Source organism: Gossypium arboreum, chromosome 8 (assembly GCF_025698485.1).
Source record: "Gossypium arboreum isolate Shixiya-1 chromosome 8, ASM2569848v2, whole genome shotgun sequence".
NCBI classification, from domain to species: Eukaryota; Viridiplantae; Streptophyta; class Magnoliopsida; order Malvales; family Malvaceae; genus Gossypium; species Gossypium arboreum.
In genome coordinates this window covers 103468720-103475757 of record NC_069077.1, presented here as the reverse complement: position 1 = coordinate 103475757, position 7038 = coordinate 103468720, and positions in this window count along the sequence as shown.

Sequence of the window (7038 nt, the reverse complement as noted above, 5' to 3'; positions counted from 1 at the left end):
TGGTTGAGGGAGGTAAGCTTCTTGGGTCATGTGGTATCTGCATCGGGTATTCGAGTCGACCCGAACAAAATTTCAGCCATACTTAATTGGAAACCTCAGAAATATTATTGAGGTTCGAGTTTTTGGGGCTTCTTAGGTTATTACCGACAATTTGTAAAAGGTTTCTCAACGATATCCACGCCAATGACGGTTACTCCAAAAGATGTTAAGTTCGAGTGGTCGAACGTTTGTCAAGAAAGTTTCGATCGACTAAAACTTGTTTAACCGAGGCCCCAAGATTAGTACAAATGAGTCCCAGAAAGAGTTTGTCATATCTGATGGCGCATCCTTGCTTGGGTTAGGTTGTGTGTTGATGCAAGAAGGTCGAGTTGTGGCTTACGCGTCGAGACAACTAAAGCCGCATGAGAGAAACTATCCGACCCATGACCTTGAACTAGCGACCATAGTGTTCGCCTTGAAAATATGGCGGCATTACTTGTTTGGAGAAAGGTGTCATATTTATTCAGACCACAAGAGTCTCAAATATTTGATGACTCAAAGAGACTTAAACCTGCGACAAAGACGTTGGCTTGAGTTGTTGAAAGATTATGAACTCATCATTGAGTATCACCCGGGAAAGGCCAACGTGGTGGCCGATGCTCTAAGTCGCAAGGCACTGTTTGCCTTGAGAGCGATGGATGCTCACCTATCCGTTTCACCCGATGAGGTGCTAGTAGTCGAACTAGAGGCCAAACCGTTATTGATTCATCAAGTACTTGAATCTCGGAAGGTCGACGCCGAATTGGTCGCTAAGCGAGCGAATGTGTTTCAATGAGGAATCGAATTTCAGATTGACGACCATGATTGCTTGACGTTCAAAGGTCGATTATGTATTCCAAGGAATTCGGAACTTGTTTCGATGATTTTGAACGAGGCTCACAGTAGTCGAATGTCAATCCACCCGGTAGTACTAAAATGTACAATGACCGAAACGCCAATTTTGGTGGCCCAAGATGAAACGAGACATTTCGAATTTGTTTCAAGGTGTCGATATGTCAACAAGTGAAAGCGGAACATCAAGTGCCATCGGGATTACTTCAGCTGATCACGATACCCGAGTGGAAAGGGATCGAGTCACCATGGACTTTGTATCCGGACTGCCATTGTCAGCGAGTAAGAAGGATGCGATTTGGGTTGTTGTTGATAGATTGACTAAGTCGGCTCATTTTATCCCTGTCCGCACGGATTTTGGTACCAAGCTGCATTTTAGCACTGCTTTTCACCCCCAAACCGATGGTCAATCCGAACGGATAATTCAAATACTCGAGGATATGTTGAGATGTTGCATCCTTGAGTTTAGTGGTTCATGGGAACGGTATTTACCTTTGGTTGAATTCGTTTACAACAATAGCTTTCAATCAAGTATTAAGATGGTGCCTTACGAGGCTTTATACGATCGTAAATGCCGTACCCCATTATTCTGGACTGAACTTAGTGAAAGAAAAATCTTCGGGGTTGATTTGATTAAGGATGCCGAGCGAAAAGTTCGAGTAATTCGTGAAAGTTTGAAAGTCGCCGGATCGCCAAAAGTCGTATGCGGTTTGAAAAGAAAAGAAATTGAATATCAGGTTGGGGACAAGGTATTTCTCAAAGTTTCACCCTGGAAGAAGGTGCTTAGATTTGGTCGTAAGGGCAAATTGGGTCCGAGGTTCATCGGGCCGTATGAAGTATCCGAACGAGTTGGACCAGTTACATACCGATTAATCCTGCCCCCTGAGCTCGAAAAAATTCGCAACATTTTTCATGTCTCGATGCTTCGACGATATAGGTCTGACCCGTCGCACGTAATCACTCCATCTGAGATTGAGATTCAGCCCAATTTGAGCTATGAAGAGGAACCGGTTCACATTCTGATGCCTGAAGTGAAAGAGCTGCGAAATAAGAAAATCCCATTAGTGAAGGTGTTGTGGCATAAACACGGGATGGAAGAAGCCACTTGGGAACTTGAGGACTCTATGAAAGAGCGATACCCGAGCCTATTTACCGGTAAGATTTTTGGGGACGAAAATTTCTTAAGTGGGGGAGAGTTGTGACATCCCTAATTTAACCCTAGTCGGGAAGTGGTTTCGAGACCACTAAACCGAGACATAAACAATAATTAACCATCATAATTGATGCTCATTATATGTACCTATGCATGTGTGAAAATTTCATGTTTGGATTTTGTTAATTGTAAGTGAATTTTATCAAATAGGACTTATGTGAGAAAATTTAGAAATGTGTTAGGCAAATGTAAGGTGGCCTATTAATACATGTGGGAAAGTGGTTGTCCTTGCATGTCAAATAACCCATTTCTTAAGGTTAGTGGCCGGCCATGTCAAGATGATGGGCAAAGAAAACATGTCCTAGACATGTTGGCCTAGTGCATGATGTAAGGAGGAATAAAGAAATGGAAAAAAAAGAAAATAATGAAAAAAAATGTGTGTGGATGCTCTTTTGCCGTGACAAAACAAAGAAGAAAGGGAGAAGAAAATGGGTTGCTCATCCTTGGGTGTCTTGGCAGAATAGAAGAAAGGAAATTGAAAAAAAAAAAAAAGAAAAACAAAATATTGGTGTTCATCTTCTACCTTAGGAGCCGAAAGTTAAAGAAGGAAGGGGGATATGGCATTCGGTCATCTTAAGCTCAAAAAAAACAAGGTTAGTAATTCATGTTAGATTTTGGGATTTTAGCTTAGCCTAAGTTAGTTACTAAGTTCTTCAATTAGCCATGCTAAAATTTTGGATTTGGGTGGTGAATGAAGCATTCGGCCATGGTTGATAGTGAAGAAATTTGATTACCTTCTTCATGTTTGAATGAGAAATTGTGGATGGGTGAAGTATGAGTTAGTTAAATGTTCATATAGGTGGTTTGGGTGATAGGAAAAGAAATCGACTTGTGCGTGTATGTGTAATTGCGAATTTGAACTAGGAAGTTATTGAGTAATGTTTGTATTTTAAGTGGTAGAATAGAGTGAATGCTTGGAATGTGATGTAAGCGAATTATAAGTTGGATTAAAGGTCATTATATTGTCTTATCATTTTCGGGAATGTACTTTGTCAAAGAAATTGAGGGTTGATGTTTAAGTAATGTAAGTATAGGTATATTCGGCTTGTAGTTTTATAAATGTGACATGAGTGTTAAGTCCGAATGATGTTTAAGTACGAATGTATTTGGATGGATGTGTTTATGAGTATGACTTGAGATAAAACGGTGTTATAAAGTTGTTAATGCCCATGTAAGATGTTGGGTTGTGCATGACTAGAGAATATATGTATATATGTGCGTATGGTGTTTGATAGTTAACCAATAAGTCATATGTACCTCAACCTTATAATATACATGTGTGTTATTAAATCGTCTATTTGAATTGGAATTAAATGAATTCAATTGTTTTTAAACAAGCTCAAGAGCTTAAAGGATCGAAGTTGGATAAGGGGAAAGAAAAAGTAATTGAATAGCCGTTGAAGATGTTCGACAACATCCGAGGTAAGTCATTAAGCATATATTTGGTATTGATTTAAATGATCATAATATATATGCAATTGTGTTTAATGAATTGATGTGTAAATGGAAATGTATGTGTATAGAATGATGCCATCGTTGAATGTATAAAGGTAGTAAAATGCATAAAGTATTGGTCTCGGTACTAAGTGTGCGGGTATAAATGGACACGGTGACAAGATTGGCACTAAGTGTGCAGGTATAAATGGACACGGTGACAAGATTGGCACTAAGTGTGCGGGTTTAAAATTTGTACAGCACTAAGTGTGCGAATTTGATTATATAGCACTATGTGTGCGAGCTGATTATATAGCACTAAGTGTGCGGACTCACTATATGCTTTTGCATCACTATTGGCACTGAGTGTGCGATATTATCGAGTTGATCACGGACAATGGATTGGGTAAGTACCTTGAGCTCATGGCAAATAGGCACTATGTTCATGTTCGGGATGAGCTTGGTAAGCTTTAAATCTATGTGATGATTGCAATTGTATGATTGTGGTGAAAATGAGTTGGTGTGTAAAATGCCTCAAATATCTTATTGAATAGAATATGAAATGTGGATGTATGACTTGGTATGAGATTGAACCGAAAGGTCCGAGGAATCATGGTATAGTTTCGACATGGATGGAGTACCTAACCTCGTTTATTGTTTCATGTTGTGATAATTTTATTAATAGATGGTTGTCGAATGCTTATGACTTACTGAGTATAAACTCACTCGGTGTTTTTCTTGTCACCCATTTTAGGTCTCTTGGATTCTTCTATTTTGTGTGCTCGGAGCCGTCAACGAAGTCATCACACCGGCGAGCAATTTTGGTATTGAGTCTAAATTCTAGAAATAAATCCATGGATGGATATATGAGTCTAAATTCGGGGAAAATTTACGGATTTGGTTTTCGAGTTCGGAACTCGAGATATGATTTTAAGGTGGCGATGACGCAGTTAACTAGCTTTGCTCGAATGAAAAAAGGAAAACAAAAAATTTTCCAAGAGAGGAATAAGTAAAGTAAGCCCGGTAACACCTCGTGGTCAAATCCGGTGACGGTCACGGGTTTGGGGTGTTATAGGAATAACTTGTAACATTATCAGTAATGCTTATACGATTGAAAGGAATGAATTCTAGCAGTAAAAGAGAAATTTTCTTGAGGACAAGTAAATGCTTCAGTGTGGGGGTATTTGATAAACACCAAATTGTACATATCTATACCCCAAATACTTAGCATATTTATGGATGTTTATTACTAGATTTGTGGATTTTGGTTCTCTTAATCCAATTATTTCATGTTTTGTACTCAGGAGTGCACCAAGAGTCGAAAGAAGCCAAAAACAACCTAAAATAGGACAAAACGGACCAAATCGAGAAGATGACACAGCCTAAACCTTGCCACACGGGCATCTCACATACCCGTGTCCTTTGGGGGTGTCAACCAAAGTTTTCACAATTCACACGGCTTGGCCATTGATCCCACACGGCCGTGTGCAATTTAACAGATCGAACAGGGCCTGTTAATCACGTCACACTGCCGTGGCACACGGGCATGTCCCTTTTTCAAAGAGTTGTATTTTACACGGAAAAGGGTACTTAAGGAGGAAGAAAGCCAATCCAAAGCCTATATAAACACCCTAAATGTGACCTAGAAGGAGGCCGCTCTTTCCAGAACTTTTCTGGAATACAGAACCACATGCCAGGAATTACTTGAAGAAAGGCAGATGATCCATCTCAAAAGCCGGAGTTACTTCAAGACTGAAGATCTCTCTCAGAATTCCTTTAGGGGTTTTAGAGTTTTCTTTATGTTTTTTTACTTTCATACTCTTGAGATGTACTCTTATTTTATTATGAACTAAACCCCTTAGATACCTAAAGGGGATAAAACCTATGATAGATCTTGTTATTATTATCTGAACTGTATGATAAATACTTGATTTGTTCTTAATTATGTGTTCTTAATGCTTGAGTTAATATTCTGAGTAATAATTCATGATTTGATATGTTTATGCAGAGAAGGAATAGACCCTGCCTGAGAGTAGATTTGGCATAATTAAGCGGAGTTGATCGAACACCTAGATATAGGGTTACGAGATTTTTTCGAATTAGGGTGAAACCTAATATGGGAGTCCATAGAGTGATTTACTGCTTCCTTAGGGGTTTTAATTAAGAAAGAAATTTTGATTAATTCAACTGAGGGTTAGACGTTATTAGTCTCGAAAGGGATAATAACATCGGTTAGGGAGTCTCACGGATCAAGTCAAGTGAATAAATTGTCCGGTTCAGAGTTAGATAACAAGTGAAATCTAGGTGGATTCCTCCTTGGGTGTCATCTTTATCAATTCCTTTTATTTAAGTCTTTTTCCAAATTTTCTCTTTGCTTTAATTAAATCAGTTAATTAGTTTAAACAATTAGTTAATTAAAACAAACCCTTTTATTCTTAGGCTAGATAATAAAAAGATAGTTATTACTAGTACTTTTGGTTCCCTTGGGTACGATATCCCGGTCTTGCCATTACTATACTATTGTTCGATAGGTGCACTTGCCTTTTCATCGTGATAATAGTTAGTCTAGGTTTGATCTTCATTATAAATATTTATTACTTGTTACGAATCACGCGATCAACTAATATTAATAATAAACAATAAAATAAAACTAAACTACTAAAAGACTAATAATAATTAAAAACAAAAAGAAAGTAAATAAAACAAATAGTGGGGGTGAATAACCGATGGTGGCACAAGCAGCAGTGATGGTCAATGGAGGAAAACGATCAGCGATAGGAATGAACGAGGAAAAGGAAATGACTAAGGGATGAACGGAGATAGAGAATGGGGCCCTTCCGAGTACTTGCAAGGAGGGGACTGTGTTGGGGTTTTGTTGCCAAACAAACAAGGGAGTGGGAGAATGACATGGTGGTGGTTGCTAAATGGGGCATCAGTGGTGTCAGGGTTGTGAAGAGATCAAGGAGGAAGGAGGAACGGTGCGACAAAGAGAGATGAGGGAAATGGGGATGTGATGGACGACTAGAACGATGAAAATGTGCATGTTTACACAATCGCAAGAAGTAATAAAGTCACAAGTAAATGTCGAGTCATCGTACCCACAGGAACTGTGAAAAGAATTATTTATGAATGCAGTTTTAAAAACACTTTGGTGAAAATATTTTGATTTGAGAAGGTGATTAAAAACTAGGATTTTAAATAAATAAAAAAATAAATAAATAAAAATAAAATAAAAGTTCCAATGCACGATTTGAAAAGATGATTTTAATCAAGATAACATAATTGTGCTAGATTAATCACATTTCTTAAGTTAGAATTACTAAACTCATGTTTATGTTAGAATTACTAAACTCATGTTTATGTCGTTACGAATAAATTCATGGCAACTCAGTAATTTGCTAACTTATGAACATACTTACCTACCAAAGTCCACTTATCTCTTGACTATATCTTTATGTCAATTCAACCGATGAAAAAAAATTAGTAAGCAAATGTTTTAATGCACATACATACTTATGAAA